Source organism: Penaeus japonicus, unplaced genomic scaffold (assembly GCF_977035675.1).
Source record: "Penaeus japonicus unplaced genomic scaffold, GWHDUDI00000001_assembly GWHDUDI00000015, whole genome shotgun sequence".
Lineage (NCBI taxonomy): Eukaryota > Metazoa > Arthropoda > Malacostraca > Decapoda > Penaeidae > Penaeus > Penaeus japonicus.
Window position 1 is genome coordinate 32,539,657 of NW_028234417.1, and position 17,500 is coordinate 32,557,156.

Sequence of the window (17,500 nt, forward strand, 5' to 3'; positions counted from 1 at the left end):
TCTTCCCATGTTAGCCCGTAGTATGCGTAAAACTAGGGATGATAATGCTAATGAATGCTCCCTTGTGCGTAAGTAAGGGTGTTGAAAAAGGAAAAGCCAATAGGAATGTCGACCTTACTTACCGAGAGTATATGCAACCGGTTACTGGTACCACTGTCTTTTACTAAATTACTGATATTTTGATATTGTATTTCTTTCTCTCTCTCTATTTCTTTCTTTCTTTCTCTCTCTCTCTCTCTCTCTCTCTCTCTCTCTCTCTCTCTCTCTCTCTCTCTCTCTCTCTCTCTCTCTCGCTCTCTCCACCTCCACCCCCACCCTCTCTCTGTCCCTCCCTCCCTCTCTCCCCCTCCCTCCTTCCCTCCCTCCCCACCCTCTCTCCCTCCCTCCCCATCACCCTCTCCCCCTCCACCCGGACACCCTCTCCTCCTCCCTCCCCACCCTCTCTCTCTCTCTCTCTCTCCCTCCATTTGTCAAGCGACCGCCTGGTTAAGTTTTGCCGTATCTCCGTTTCGCTTCTTGGATAAACTTTTGCGGCCCAAGAACAGCGGTGTCTTTTTACTCGCTCGCGGAAGAGGTGAGTTCAGTTTTGGGATGAGGGGGGTGGGGTGGCGGGGGGAAGGTGGGAAGGAGGAGTAAGGAGGAGTCGGGGAGAGGAGAGGGGGGGGTTGAGGGAGAGGGTTGGAGTAAGAGGTAAGGGGGGTTGTGGGTAAGTGTTAGGTCCTCCTCTTCCTTCCTTCTTTCTTTATTTACTGAATTCTCCTTCTCTTGCTCCTTTTTCTCATCTTCATCCCTTTCCTCCTACTCTTTCATCTTCTTTCATCTTCTTCTTTTTCCTCTTCCTTTTCCTCTCTGTCTTCCTTTTCCTCCTCCTCCTCCTCATCATCATCATATTATCATCACTATCATCATATTATTATTATCATCACTATCATCATCATCATCATCATCACCATAACCAACACAATCATCATCACCACAACCATCATCATTGCCATCCTCATCATCACCATCACCACCACCATCATCACAATCATCATCACAATCTTTCTTTCCCTCTCGTATCCAAGTCAGTGGGTTTATAGCACAGGCGATTCCGAAACAAGTGTTCACACACAGAACAAATGTTGAAGACAAGAACTAAAAAAAGAACATAATTCAGTCGATGTTCAGTTGTGAGTCGTAGGTGTTGACTTCATGGTACTCGTTATCATATACATATGTGATGATATGTATGTGATGATATGGGTGGTGATTAATTGTGATGAGCAGGATTGTTATCATCAGTCATTTGTCTCTTTCTTTTTTTGGAATTTACTTTTTTTGGGGGGTTTTCTCTTTTTTTTTCAATATGTATCTGTTTGTATCTGTCTGTCTCTTTCTTTCTTTCTTTCTTTCTTACTTTCTCTCCCCCTCCCCCCCCCCTCTCTCTCTCTCTCTCTTTTCCTTCCTTCTTCTCCCCCTCCTTCTCTCTCTCACTCATTTGTTTCTCTCCCTTCCTTTTTCTCCCTCTCCATCTTCCTCTCTCTCTTTCTCTCTTTTCCTTCCTCCTTCTCCCTCTATCACTCTATCTCTTTCTCCCTTCCTCTCCCTCTCTCTCTCTCTCTCTCTCCCTCCCCCTCCCTCCCTCCCTCCCTCCCTCCCTCCCTCTCTCTCTCTCTCTCTCTCTCTCTCTCGCTTCACCGAGCCAATACCCAACAAAATCGACACAATAGGCACTTGAGAAGCTCCTCAACTCAGCCTAATGCATTCCACGCTTCTCTTGTGTTCTTGCTACCCTTGTTCTTCCGCTAAAGAACACGTGTTGTTCTAATGATCCTGTTATTATTATTTTGTTTTGTTTTTTGTTTTGTTCTCTTTATGTGGAATTTTTTATTTTTATTTAAGTGGCTATTTTTTTATTTTATTTTTTTCTTCTATTTCTGTCTCTCTCTTTTTGTTGTTCTCCCTGCGTTCTCTGTCTTTCTTGCTTTTCTCTCTCTTTATTTCTTTCCTCTCTCTCTCTCTCTCTCTCTCTCTCTCTCTCTCTCTCTCTCTCTCTCTCTCTCTCTCTCTCTCTCTCTCTCTCTCTCTCTCTCTCTCTCTCTCTCTCTCCCTCTCTCACCCTCTCCCTCTCCCTACCGTTATCCCTCTCTATGTTTGTTTCTCTTCCCTCATTTTTTCCCGATCGTCCCTCTTCTTCCATCCACTTCCCTCGGACACGGTTCGATCCACGTGCTTTGTGACAATGCACTCTCTGGTACGGTTAATGCCCGTGCATGGTGCATGGCAACCGGTTCTCGGGGAGGTGAGGGGAGAAGAAGGTGGGAGTGGGGTGGGGGGGGGATAAGGGGTAATGTAGGGAAAGGGGAAGGCGTTTCAGTTCCTGGTTTGTTTGTTTGTTTGTTTAATCGTTCCCTTGTTGTTGTTGTTGTTTGCCTTTCCTCCTTCTTATTACCTTCCGTTTCCTCCTCGTCTTCCTTTTCCCTCGTCCATCTACGCTTTTCCAATTCTCCCTCTTCCTCCTCCTTCAGTGTTCCTCTCTGTTTTCCTATTTCTTCTTCTCCACCCCTATCTCCCCTCTCATCTCATCTCCTCCGTGTCCAATCTCCTTCCCTTGTCTCTTCTCCTCCTTGTTCACTCTTCCTCCTCGTCCTCCACTCTCTCTTTCTCCCTCTCTCCTTTTCTCACCTCCTCGCCCCCCCCCCCCCATCTCTCCTCCTATTCTCGCTTCCTCCTCGTCCTCCACTCTCTTTCTACCTCCTCCTTTTCTCACAACCTCGCCCCCTCCTCCTCCTCTCTCCTCCCTCTTCATCCATCAGCCCTTCTTTCTCTCTCTCTCTCTCCCTCTCTCCTTTTCTCACCTCTTCCCTCGCCCCTCCTTCCCCCCTCCTCCTCCTCCTCTCCTCCTCTCTCCTCCTTCCTCTCTCTCTTTCTCCCTTCTCCTCCTCTCCTCCTCTCTCCTCCCTCTTCCCTCCTCATTCATCAGCTCTCCTCCTCTCCCATCAGTCCTCCTTCTACTCTCTCTCTCCCTCTCTCCTTTTCTCACCTCCTGCCCCCCTCGCCCCTCCTTCCCCCCTCCTCCTTCCTCTCTCCTCCCTCCTCATCCATCAGCCCTCCTCCTCCTCCTCCTAACCAGCACTGATTGCCCGTGATATCAGAACATGCGGGTTCAGTCCCCGTGATCTTAAGCATCCTGGACAGCTCTATCGCAACTTCTCAAGACGTTTGTGTGTCTGTGTTGCGTCACCGGCTTTGGTCTTGCCGTGGGTGGGTGGGTGGGTGGGTGGGGTGGGGTTTTGGGGGTTATGGGGGTGTTTCAATGGGTTTTTGTAGGGTGGGTGGGAGGGAAGGGGAGGAATGGAGAGGGGAGGGGGTGATGTAGGGACGCTTGGGTTTGTTTGGGGGGAGGGGAGGAAGGAGGGGGGAGGGATATGGGGGAAGGGGAAGAGAGGGGAGATAGGAAGGTGGAAGGAGGAGGGGGTAGGGGGGGATGGGGGTATATAGGGAGGAGGGTTATAAGGACTCTTGTGTTTTTATGAGTTTATGAGATGATGGATGAGTGTCTTTGTTTTGTTGTTGTTGTTGTTGTTGTTTTGTATTTCTTATATAGTTGTTATTGTTATTGTTGTCGGTATTATTATTATTATTACCATCATCATCATAAGCATTATCATCATTAATACTATCATCATCATTATCCCCATTATCATCACCATTATCCACCATTATAAACGAATTCAGATACCATTAACATTAACATCAACATGAACACCATTAGTAACACATTTTATGCATTTGAGCAAAGTCGTTCAAGCTGCGTCAATTTCCCAAACAAAATATAGTATAACTGATAATTCCGAACTGCTTTTATGCAAATTTATTCTGATCATATGTGAACATCGTTATATTGCTATGCTGAATGTTGTGTATTCAACAAATAGTGATGATGGTGATGATGTTGAATGTGATGATGATAATGATTATTCAATATTTTTAATGAGGATGATAATGTAGTGTTGGTAATAATTATGATCATATAAGATTGATATTGGTGATTACAGTAGAAGGAAAAAGAAACAAAACAAAAATGATAGAAATGATCCTACCAATAACAAAAAAAACAAAATAAATAACGATAACAACTAACACCACTAACAACAATAATAATACCAACGATAACAAAACTACCTCAATAACGGATACGATGATACCATAAACATCAATATAAATGCTCCATATAATGTTGAAATAGGGGAGTTATCCCTTAAAAAAAACCGTTAAGGGAAAAGGTAGCTGAAAAGCGAACTTCTTTTGTTTACACGACCAACACCAAGTCGACGATGCTTTATAAGTTCAAATATTGACACATATCGCTCGCAAAGTAAACTTTTCCTTAATGTCTTTTTGCGATTAGGTTTCGCGTTCGTCTTTTTTTTTTACGGTATGTACCCATAGCGAAGAAGGGAGAGAGAGAGAGAGAGAGAGAGAGAGAGAGAGAGAGAGAGAGAGAGAGAGAGAGAGAGAGAGAGAGAGAGAGAGAGAGAGAGAGAGAGATAATGCGATGTAATCGGTCATATTGTGATTATGTTTCGTAGGATTTGAAATAACTTTGCTTGATGAGATAAGAAAAAAAATAAGATAAAAAGATAGTACGTACCGAGAGAGAGAGAGAGAGAGAGAGAGAGAGAGAGAGAGAGAGAGAGAGAGAGAGAAAGAGGAACAATATTTTGCAAATGCATTTACGTATATGTGCGTGCGTGTGTGTGTGTGCATGTACCTGTCCATCAACCTGTCTAACTCTTTGTTAATCGGGAATTCTGTCTCCGCGTTAATAACCGTCCGCATTAGCGTGTTGACTCGATTCTTTCCATTCATTCTCCTCTCCCGACGAAGAATATAATCCGATTATCATTCGTAATTTGCTTTAGTTTCCCCCCGACCGGAGTGTATGAACCATTTCGAATCCCAGCTTCGAATTTACGCTCGAAGCGGGAGAGAAGGTAAATACGAAACAGACGCAGACCCTCTTTCTCGTTTCTTTTATCATAATCTAAGCCCTCATTCTCTCTCTCTTCTCCTTCTCCTTCTTCTTCTTCTTCTCGTCCTCTCGTCGCTACTAAAAGTGGCGATATAAGTGCATTGATAAGTCTTATTCCCACGGCTGTAATGGAAAATGTGCTTTATCTCTCCTGCGCAGAAGGATTAGAATGGAAGAGCGCGCAGACTGGGTTATTGTCACCGTGATCTAGGCTTGGCGTCGAGGCGAGGACTCGAGACGGTGAAACTATCCTCTGAGTGACGTGGAGAGAAAGCAAAATCTCTTATGAAAGCACCGAGAATTAGAAGGAAGAAATTGAATAACTAAACGGGAGAAGGATGAAAAAAATGGACATATGAGTATATGTACATATATATTGGGTGTATATATATGTATGTGTGTATGTGTGTGTGTGTGTGTTTATGTACGCAAATGAAAATCATACTTATTATTAAATCTAAAATAATCCTCTCCATCTCGGTCTATCTCTATCTCCCAAACGAAGAAGAAGAGAAAAAAGAATCATAAAAAATTGACAAAACACGGATAACTTCTATCGATAAGGACAATACGATAACCCATCAACCCTCCCCACCCCCCCTCCTCAAAAAAATAATAAATAAAATAAAATCGATTCCACCTCCACGCTCGCTTTATGGTGCCCGAGAGACATTACGAAAGACGCCCATAAGTAATTCAGGGTCACGTGACGAGAATGAAGGTTTGTCCGAAGTGCTTTACTGTGTGTGCATCGTATGAAAGCGGAGGTTGGGTGGGAGGGAATGGAGGGAGTGGGTGGGGTGGGCGAGGAGGGAATGGGGGGGGGTGAGGAGGGAATGAGGGGGTGAAGGGTGGGGATGGGGAGGGAGGGCGAGGAGGGAATGGGGGGGATGGGTGGGGGGGTCGAGGAGGGAATGGGAGGGAGGGGCGGTCGAGGAGGGAATGGGGGGTGGGGAGGGAGTGTGAGGAGGGAATGGGGGATGGGGAGGGAGGGCGAGGAGGGAATGAGGGGATGGGTTGGGAGGGAGGGCGAGGAGGGAATGAAGGGGTGGGTGGGGTGGGGAAAGAGGGAGGGCGAGGAGGGAATGTGGGAAAGAGGGAGGGCGAGGAGGGCATGAAGGGGGTGGGGAGGGGGTGGGGTGAGGGGATTGAAGGATGGGGAATGGGGGAAGCGAGAGAGGATGGGGTGAGGGGGGGGGATTCGAGGATGAGAGAGGGGGTTAGTGGGTGGGGAAGGGTCGGGGGGAGGGGGGGGGAGGGGAGAGGTTTATAGTGCTATAGATAATCTTTTTTTTCATTCTTTTGTCGTTTTCGGATACGTCGATATTTTCCATCTTGTCCTCTCTTTGTCCTTCGCTCTTCTCCTCCACCTACTTCTTTATTTTCTTTCTTCTTCTCTTCCGTCTCCTCATGCTATTTTTTTTTCATTTTTTTTTCTTTTTTTTTTTTTTTACTTCTCTTGCTTCTTTTCTATCTTCTTCTCTTCTTCTTCCTCCTACTTCTTTTTCTTCTCTCTTCCTCTTCCTCCTTCTTTATTTCCTTTCTTTCTTCGTTTCTTCTTCCTCCTTATTCTTCTTTATGTTCTCCCTCCTCTCCCCCTCCTTTATTTCTTTTCTCTCTTCTTCTCTTCCTCCTCTTTATTCTTCTTTATCTTCTCTCTTCCTCCATCTCCTTCTTCGTTTATTTTCTCTCTTCTCTTCCTCCTCCTCTTTCCAATTTATCTTCTCTCTTCCTCCCTCTCCTCCTTTATTTCTTTTCTCTCTTCTCTTCCTCCTCCTTCTTCTTCCTTTTCATCTTCTCCCTCCTCTCCTCCTCCTCCTTCTTCTCTTCCTCCTCCTTATTCTTCTTTATCTTCTCTCTTCCTCCCTCTCCTCTTTTATTTCTTTTCTCTCTTCTTCTCTTCTTCCTCCTTCCTCTTCTTTATCTTCTCCCTCCTCTCCTCCTCCTTCTTCTCTTTCTCCTCCTCTTTCCAATTTATCTTCTCTCTTCCTCCCTCTCCTCCTTTATTTATTTTCTCTCTTCTCTTCTTCCTCTTCTTTATCTTCTCCCTCCTCTCCTCCTCCTTCTTCTCTTTCTCCTTCCCTTCCGCAATGACTCCAACTCGCACAATCACTGCACGCGGAAACCATTGCTGATTAAACACGAATTACGTAATAATCCATTCAACATTGCATGTACAAGTTTGCAAAGAAAAAAAATAATATCCGGTTTTGACTCGAGTTTTGCACGCTCGATATGAGATAAAACTAAAATGTTCAAACTAACAGCCCAGACGAAAAAAAAAAGTTATTTTTTTCATATTACTTTCTGGAGTTTTGATGTAGGCCTATCGAATTAGTCTGTTGTATAATATACACACACAAACACATGCACATGAACACACATACACATGCACATGAACACGCATACATGGTGTAAATATATAAATGTGTTCATTTATATTTGCTCATACTTAGATACTTTCATACATACGTTTATACATATGTGTACGCATGCATGTACATCTTAACATACAAACATGCATATGTATTAATATCAATATCAATATCGATATATATATATATATATATATATATATATATATATCTGTATATATATATATATATATATATACATATATGTATATATATATATATATATATATATATATATATATATGTGATATGTATATAATATATATATATATATATTATATATATATATATGTGTGTGTGTGTTGTGTGTGTGTGTGTGTGTGTGTGTGCGTATGTGTATGTATATGTATACACACACACACACACACACACACACACACATATATATATATATATATATATATATATATATATATATATATATATATATATATGTATGTATGTATGTATGTCATTATGTACATGTATGCTACATCAACCGATCCATCCAAACATACACACATACACGTACATGTATCCATACACTAATCCATCAATGCATTCTTACCTTACTCTTCATTTCCGTCTTTCACTCACACCAAGGCAATTAGTACATCCAAGACGATAGACAATTAATCACCCGACCTGCCATACATCAACAATGATTTACAAATGACACATGATGCAATCTATTAGAACACACACGAGGATTATACATATCTCCATTGATTCATACGCCCATCTAACTCAATTCTATCAATTTCATAACAAGCAAATAATAATTCTTATCTACGTCTGGGTCATGCATACACACGTCACACCTTGCATGACAACCGTCCTATCTTTCGGTTGAATACACATCCATTTTCGTTGCGAGGTAGAGCATGTAGTCTTCTTTTTTTTTTTTTTTTCTTTTTTTTTTTTGCAATGCAGACTGATTGCAAAGGTTCCGTACACTTCCCTCACAGTCACATGGGTTATTGTGCTCGATTGTGACAGTTCGGAGACTGAAGCTTCCACTACAGTCTGGTTGGGTTTGACGCGACGTACTGGCAATTGGAAATCTGTTGGTTGGAATGGTAAAAAAAAGGTATATTTTATCCCTTTTTTGGGGGGAAGGGAGGAGGAGGGGGGGAGGGGGAGATACGGGTACTGTTTTTTTGGACTCTCCCTCTCTTTTTTTTTCTGTCTGTGATCTTTCAATTAGATTTTCCTATTCTTTCTGATTTTATTTTCGTGTCTGTTTGAATCGTATATCAATGGAGGTAAATGGGAGTTCTTGCATCTTTGCACAGATATGGCAAAAGTGGAACACGATATAGGAATCGATATCGAGGTGAATTCATACACGCCTTTCATGTGTATATGTATATCTAAAACATAAGAACTGAGCCGATGTGACGAACGAGGTAAAAAAAAAAGATATATGGAATCGATAAGTTCGATGGATTCTAACACACTTTTCTTCTCTGACATAGTTGTCGAGGGTCGAACATAATGGAGTTATTTCCTTTACAAAGTTAATTAAAAGCGTTTGAAAGGGGAAGTAACGTTTATTTCCCCAACGAGAATATACCAAGAGTATGTGTGTTTGTCCGTTAGTTCGAATTTCAGGGAGGTCTGCGCATGCGTGTGATTTCGCGGTTCTTTTTTTCAGGAGCCAATGAAATCGCGACAGCCGACTTGATCTGGCCAATCAGAGGCGTCATTAGGCATGTGACTGGGCGAGGCGGTAATATTTTGAATCCGTTTAATTACTGTTGTTCATAGACCTTCCTTCCTGGCGATTGATCGATTGGTCACCAGAGGAGGAGGAACTAGGCCGCGACGAAGCCGAATATCTGTGGTGGAGGTTTGTTGACCGTTGCCTAGGGGCGCGAAGGACAGGGTTTGGTCGCTTCTATCACCGACCGGGTTTATCCTTTGTACCCAGAACCCCCGATTTTCCACACTTTCCCTATCATGGTTTAGGCGTATAATTCTAGACTGCGGCTCAAAATGGAGTTCGAAATCGCTCGAATCACGACGAAAACCTCTAGGAAATCACATCGCTCAATCTCGTATTTGTCCTAAAGTGGTATTTCACGAGTGTATGTAACTGCGCTGCTCGCATTTCCTTCTAAATCTGTTTACACAAGCGCCTTAGTGTTATTTCCAAGAGATTTATCAATATTTTTCTTTACCCCCCTCCCCACCTCCCCCCATTCCTCTATGACAGAAAGTTAACTGATCGGAAAGTTTTTTTTGGGAGGGACTGCATGTTTGCATGGTTGGTTGTTGCAATAGATTTATATATATATATCATTAACTCTTTTTTTCCTGAAAACTGACGCAAGCCGTTACGTTTTGACAGTCGGTGAATTGGAGATCCTGTTTTTGTTGTTGTTTTCCAATTTCACTTTCTCTTTCTCTTTTTCGGAAATTTTGGGAAACATCCGCCCTTGTCTAACACCATTCTCGATTCTGTCGAGGAATTAAGAACATGTGTCTATAAAATTGTTTGTGTGTTGGCGGACATTTTTTTTTTTTCACCTTTTATTTTCCAGTTCATTTTCGTTTTTCCTCGTTCTTTATCTTATCGTTATTTTTATTGTGAGTATTGTTATTAATATTATTATCATTGTTATCATGATTATCATCATTCTAATAATTTTATCCATATTATCGTTTCTATTATTGTTGTCATTACCATAATTATCAATTCATTATTATTAATTCATTATTATTATTATCATCGTTGTTATTATTAGGATAATAATCATTGTTATCACTGTTTATCCCATTTGTTTATTGACTTGTTTATCCTTCTGCATTGCCTACATCTCTAATTTTCCTTTGCAGGTACGTTTTAGGCCAGTCACCCCCCCTCCCCCCGTCCCGTTTTTATAACTTGGAGGTGAAGAAACGGAAGGGAAAGCAAATGGGTGAGTACCGTATGTTGTCATGGTTACTGATGGTTTAAAATATGGGAATGAAGAAGAAGAAAAGAATAAAGAAGGAGTAGGAGAAGTGGGGAAGGAGGAGAAAGAGAGAGAGAGTGAGAGTGGGAAAGGGGGGAGGGGGGGAGAATAAACTAAATCTCCCACTCCCCCCATAAAAAAATCCTCGTAAAAAAAGAGAAAAAAAGAAAGAAAATGAATAAAATATAATCCCCTCTACAATTCCATAGAGTGTAATTTGAAAAATGACATTCGACGCCATTTTACGGTCTTTTAAGGATGGCTGTTGTTCGTCTCAAGACAAGGTCATTTTTCAACCATCGGGGAGCCTATGGGGGGGGGGGGGGGGATTGATCTCTTTTTGGTCACGTGGAGGCGTATTTCTCTCGTATTTTTTTGTCTTTTTTTCGGAGGAGAATGATTTTTAGGAAAATCGTCATTTAAAGTGAAGATAGGTAGTCGTTATGTTTGTGAGACGCATGTAAACGTACACACAAACACACACACACTAACAAACACGCACACACAAACAAATGCATAAACAATAAAACCAAACAAATAAACAAACACAGTTAAACATCTCTATGAATGTACGTGTTCCTATGTGCGTGTCTTCACTTATCTCCATCAACACGTACACACACATAAATATTTACATCCCTGTCTCTCGAACAAGAACAACAAAAACAAAAAATGATTAGATACAGCAAAAAAACAAACAAACAAAAAACATAAATATTCCAAAAAAAGAAGAAGAAGAAGAAAATGAAAATCCTCTTTGTCCGCCATTTTATCTCCTACCCATCATGGTCTTTGGCAAAGCCCAATGCAAAGGAGTTCTGAGTGCAACATGAGGACGAACTAATACATGAAAAGTATCATTAGAGCATCAGAAATTCCGATACATCTTAAGTCCCTTTTAATTAATCGGATTTTCTTCTGATGGGGGAGGGGGGGGAGTGTGGTAGTGGGTGGGGGAGAAAGGGGCTTTGTTTTGTTTTTGTTTTTTTCTTTGTTGGGGAGAGGTAGGGGAGGGGGGGTGGGGGAGGTAGGAGGTACTGTCAGGGAGGGAGTAGTTATATAAAAGAATAAAAAATCTATTCAATCAAGTTTTATGTCTACTGGGGTATATTTACGGGAAAGACGTATGATATATTCGGATAGTTATTGAGTGAGAGAGAAGGGTGTGTGTGGACAGATGAATAAATATCTAAAGCGATAAAGAGATGAGAGAGCAAGAGGGAAAATATGTTTGAAATATATGTTGATGATGTGATGGCCGGGATGTGCGTGGTGATGACCGTGATGTAGTAGGTGGTGATGACGGTAGTTTTATGTGTGGTGATAGCCGAAGATAGCGTGTGGTGATGGACGTGATTTGGGTGGTGAGGTGTGTAATGATGGCCTTGTGTGAGTGGTGAGAGCAGTAGGCTGTGGTGATGATGACCTTGGTATGTGTGGTGAAGCTGTGGTGTTGGGTAATGAGAGTCGTGGTGATGTGGCAGAGAAATAAAAAAATAAAAAAGAAATACATATTAGGTGATTCAGCGGTTCAAGGGGTACACGACCGACTGAAAATGGGGGAAGAAAAACTGACAGAATAAATAGAGTCATGAACCAGCTACCAAAACGCCCTTGGTTGCACAGTGCGTAGGGAAAGCTGCACAGTTTTGAGTTGATACTCGTTGAAGGTTGCAACGTGAGGGAGCAACCTCACCCCCCCCCCCTCCTCCCCTCCCTCACCCCCCGATTATGATTCTTACCTCCCCATTCTCCTCGACACGCTGTTCCTTCGTCCCCACCACCTCCCCCTCCCCCTCGCCTCTCTCGCTCTCTCTCTCTCTCATATTATTCGTACCCTCCCCCCTCCTCCTATTACCCCCCCCCACTGCAAGACCTCCGCTTCTCTCCATGACCTGGCATCAACTGCAACAGTAGCAACGAGGATGGAGCATGCACACGCACTCTCTCTCTGCCTCTCCTTTTGCAGACAAGGACAAATGCGTACATAAAGAGACGAGCAGTTGAATACGAATGGTTCACACGCACATGCATACTCACACGCACGTACAGGCTAGAGGATGCACACATACGCACACACACACACAGGCACACACGCACGCACACGCACACACGCACGTACACACACACACACACACACACACACACACACACACACACACACACACACACACACACACACACACACACACACACACACACACACACACACACACACACACACACACACACACACACACACACACACACATGTGCACATACACACATGTATACATATATACATCCACATACGCTTGGACGCATGTACACAGAAGCATACAGACATACACACTATATACATAGAAGAAATAAACAAGCAAACACAATTCCACGTTAATTTTTCACATCAAACGGCAAAGAACACGCTCCCTCCCCTCCCTCCCTCCCTCCCCTCTCTCCCCTTCCTTTCGTCCCTCTCCCTCCCTCCCTCTCTCCCCTCTCCCCCTCCTCCCTTCCTCCCTCCCTCCCTCTCTCCCTCCCCTCTCCCTCTCCTCCCTCTCTCCCCTCCCCTTGCTTCCGTCCCTAACGACATCGTGTAACCGCAGTGCTTCCGTACCCCCCCCCCCCTCCCCCTAAAAAAAGAAATGAAAAAAAAAACACGAAAAATCCATAAAGATGTACTCAAAATAGTAGGGACACATTAACCTCTGTGATTACGAGAAGGAGAGAGAGAGAGAGAGAGAGAGAGAGAGAGAGAGAGAGAATGAAACAGAGAGAGAGAGAGAGAGAGAGAGACAGATAGAGAGAGAGAGAAAATGAAACAGAGAGAGAGAGTGTATGTGTGTGTGTGTATGTGTGTGAGCGTAGATGAGTAAGTGAGAAATAAAATAAGAGACAGAAACAGACATACAAACAGAGATAAAGAGAGAGAGAGTAGGGCATTAGTGCAAAAATTCGTCACACAGGTGGAGCTACCGTGCCGTTACGGCCTTTTGCAGTATTTACGAGTGTGGAGCCGTAAGGACGAGAATCCCACGTAACCTATTGCAGTCAAACGCCCTTGTTTTCATACGGTAGGGGGGGCAGGGGGTTAGGGGTCATGGGAGAAGAATGAGTGTGTAATTTCAGCGTTACTTTGGAGAGAGATTGATCGAAGATGGATGATGAGTGCGGGTTAACCTTCCCCTTTCTTTCCTTTTTCATCCCTCTTCCCCTCTCCTCCCTCCCCCTTTTCACCACTCCTTCCTCCCGTACTCACGCTACATTTTCCCCCTTTCTCTTCATCCATCCTTCTTTCTTCCTTCACCCGTATTTCCCTTTTTCTACCTTCCTTCCTTTTTTTTTCTTCTTCCCTTTCCCCCTTTCTTCTTTTCTCGTTCACCCTTCTCCCTTCTCCCCTCTCTCCTTCCCTGTCCCCTTTGATCCTCCGCATTTTTTCCCCCTCCCCCTTCCCCTTCCCCTTTTACCCTTCCCCCTCCTTTACTAAAGAAAGATATTGAGAACGACTGACGGGTGAGAGAGAGAGAGAGAGAGAGAGAGAGAGAGAGAGAGACAGAGAGAGAGAGAGAGAGAGATTGGATCTTAAGGGTCCAAGGAAGATAGGAAATGAAAATAGTACATGTAGTCTCTTTTCTTTCAAATCCTTCCAAAGTGATTATCAAAATCAGAATTTGATTAATTCAGCCATCGCTTTTGTCATTTATCCATAAAAAGTGATTGCAATATCATAGTTTGAAAATATAGAGGAAAAGGAAAGATATAGAGATATAGAGGTAATACTAATCTCTCGAGGATAACAGTAGGCCTATAGGTATACTCAATTTATCCACCTATCTTGTCCTTCATAAACAAAACATAGGCCGTGTGTCAACCCCGATACATCACTCATGAGGACCATCGTAGGCCTATTGCTCCGTAATATTTATCTCTATTATATCTATGTCAAATATTCCAGAACATGATTATTTTTTTTGTCTCCTTTTTTTTTTTTTTGAGGCTTCTCTTGTTTTGTTTCCTCTTCTGCTCCTTCGTGTGTTTGTTTATTTCCTTCTGCTCTCCCTAGCCCTTTCTTGTCATTCACATTCATGCCTTCCTGTCTTTCGGTTCTTGCTTTGCTTCCATTTTCTCTGTGACCTGCTTCGGTCCTTAGCTTTGAACTTTCTCTCTTTCGCTTCTCTCTCTCTCTCTCTCTCTCTCTCTCTCTCTTTTTCTTTCTCTCTCTCTCTCTCTCTCTCTCTATCTGTGTGTTTATATATATATATATATATATATATATATATATATGTGTGTATATATATATTGTAATGTCTCGATATATATGTATATATATATATATTGTAATGTCTCGATATATATGTATATATATATTGTAATGTCTCGATATATATGTATATATATATACATATACACAAATATTCAAGCTTTTCACCCAAAGTACCCACCTCTCTTCCTACATTCTTCCTCTAAAGTCCTCTTGATGCCCCGTTGGATGTCTCCTTTCAGTATCCCTTTCTTCCTCTTGATCTGCTTTTAGTGTGCCTTTAAATAATCCTTATTTCGGAGCTTCGCATTCACCTTTGAAGTTGCAACTAATATCCGTGTATTTTTGGTTCGTCCTTTCTCATTATGGCCGGCTCTTCGGCTACCCTCTCCTCCTCATTGCCGTTATTGTTGTATGTCTATCTGTTTTCCTCTGCTTATCTTTTTGAGTTTTATCTCTTTGGTTTGTGTATTTTCCCCGCCCCTCTGTCATTTCTCTCTCTCTCTCTTTTTCTTTCTTTCTTTTTTCTTTCTTCCTTTCTCTTTCTTTTCTCTATCTCTCTCTTTCTCACTTGTCTCATTAAACTTTTCAAAGTCAAAAAAGTCTCTCTCTTTCTGTCTGTCTGTCTGTCTGTCTCTCTCTCTCTCTCTCTCTCTCTCTCTCTCTCTCTCTCTCTCTCTCTCTCTCTCTCTCTCTCTCTCTCTCTCTTCAACCCTTCTTGTCTCTTTTGTCTTTCTCTCTCCGGGATCTCTGGATTTCTCATGACCGTCCCTTCATATAGGCTACCCTCTTTCATTAAACATTTTTCGTTCTCTTTCCATCTAACTCAAACTTTCCTCCTCTCCCCTCTTTTATCTGCTTGTTTCGCCCTTCCCTTTTCCTCCATGCCGTTCTTCCCTTCCTCCCCTCTCCCATATTTTCCCCTCAAACCGAAATCGCTTCTTCACATATTCCCTGCATTCATCTTTCTGTGCCACTTCCTTGCATATCCCTTTATCTCTTTCTCCTCCTCTCTCCTCGGCCCCAGAACTCCTCGTCTCTTCTCCTCGTCTCTCTTGTCCCCTCTGTTTTATCCCCTTTTCCCCTTGTCCTGTCGACCCTCGGTTTGTCATGTTGTCGACCACTTTAGAGCGTGGATTAATATTTGTTATTTGATCACGTCGAAGGAGGTTCATGTTAGTGCCTCTCAACATGCAACTTCCAGGCGCTTCCTCTTTCTCTCTGTTTGGAGGGATGGGTGTCTGTCTGTCTGTCTGTCTATGGTCTCTGGTCTCTGGTCTCTCACTCTCTCTCTCTCTCTCTCTCTCTCTCTCTCTCTCTCTCTCTCTCTCTCTCTCTCTCTCTCTCTCTCTCTCTCTCTGTCTTTCTTTCTGTTTTTTTTTCTTCCTCTCTCCTCTCTCTCTCTCTCTCTCTCTCTCTCTCTCTCTCTCTCTCTCTCTCTCTCTCTCTCTCTCTCTCTCTCTCTCTCTCTCTCTCTCTCTCTCTCTCGGGGGTTGAGTGGAAAGGGGATGCAAGCTGGATTAGAGGGGGGCGGGTAGAGAGGGTACAGACTGGATTAAGGAGGGTGGGGGGGGATGGAAGTACGTGGGTTAAGGTTGGAGGTTGGGTTGGGTACAAGAAGGGTGCGTAGGGTAGGAGAGGAGGGTAAAGAAAGAGAAGAAAGAGAGGGGAAAAAAACGATAAAAGATGATCATAATATGAAAGGGAAAAAACAAAGAAAATCGAAAACCGAACGCAAGCACGACAAGAACAAGTGTCGCAGGTGCTCTGTTCTCGGGATCAAGCAAATGGGGTTCCTGCTTTCATCAAATCCCAAGGACTTGATGCTGTGATTTCCTCAGTGCTCTTTTATTATTCCTTTTATTTTTTTTTTATTTTTTTTTTATTTATTATTATTATTATTTTTTTTTTAATTGTGAAAGCACACATACACTTACTCATGCAAACACACACACACACACACTAACACTAACACACACACACACACACACACATACACACACACACACGAAACGACTTGGAAAAAGATACATACCCAATATCAAGTGTACCAGACATTTCTCATGATGAAAGGAACGTCATGAAGCTCTGATCTGGTAACATTTACTACAAGTTTGAAATCTTACGCAAAGAGACGATATTCTTTTTAAATGCATTGACAAAGTTCTTTGGATTTATATATATATTTTTTTTATATCTTTGTTGTTTTTTTTCTGATTGGAATTTCTCCGTTTCTGACTCCTTCTGATTCTCCTTCCCCTTACCTTTGGCTTCCTTTCCCTCTCCCCTTTTCCGTTCACGTCTTTCTCTTTCTCTCTCTTTCTCTCTCTCTCTCTCTCTTTCTTTCTCTCTCTCTCTCTCTCTCTCTCTCTCTCTCTCTCTCTCTCTCTCTCTCTCTCTCTCTCTCCTCTCTCTCTCTCTCTCTCTCTCTCTCTCTCTCTCTCTCTCTCTCTCTCTCTCTCTCTCTCTCTCTCTCTCTCTCTCTCTCTCTCTCTCTCTCTCTCTCTCTCTCTCTCTCTCTCTCTCTCTCTCTCTCTCTCTCTCTCTCTCTCTCTCTCTCTCTCTCTCTCAATCCTTCTCTCTCTCTCAATCCTTCTCTCTCTTCTCCTCTCTCTGCTCTCTCCTCTTACTCTCCCTCTCTCCCTCTCTCTCCTTTTCTTCTCTCCCCTCTCTCTCTCTCTCGCTTTCCATCCCCCTTTTCATCAAGCGATCCAAGCATGTTCTCGTTGCTGCCTGTACCCAAAGGATATCAATCACAGGCGTTTAGTACCCCCTTTCAACGTTGCACAGTTGCTATCATGATCTCCATGACCCACCGTAAGTAAACGAAAGTGTAATCAAGAAAACAAACAATAGCCAATAGGCAACACGCGAAGAAACAAGCCAAACA

The 17,500-nt window shown here is 42.9% G+C and overlaps 1 long non-coding RNA gene across 10 annotated transcripts in view; it reads left to right on the forward strand.

Moving 5' to 3' along the window:
* The window catches only part of LOC147470415 (uncharacterized), a 390,190-nt gene that overhangs the window by 5,175 nt on the left and 367,515 nt on the right, over window positions 1-17,500 (forward strand). The window contains exon 2 of one of the 10 annotated variants that reach the window (XR_015191685.1): window positions 10,252-10,430. The exons of the other annotated variants lie outside the window; for them this stretch is intronic. This is a non-coding gene — a long non-coding RNA (uncharacterized LOC147470415). Of the gene's footprint in view, window positions 1-10,251; window positions 10,431-17,500 lie in introns of those variants that run through there. 10 annotated transcript variants of the gene reach the window in all.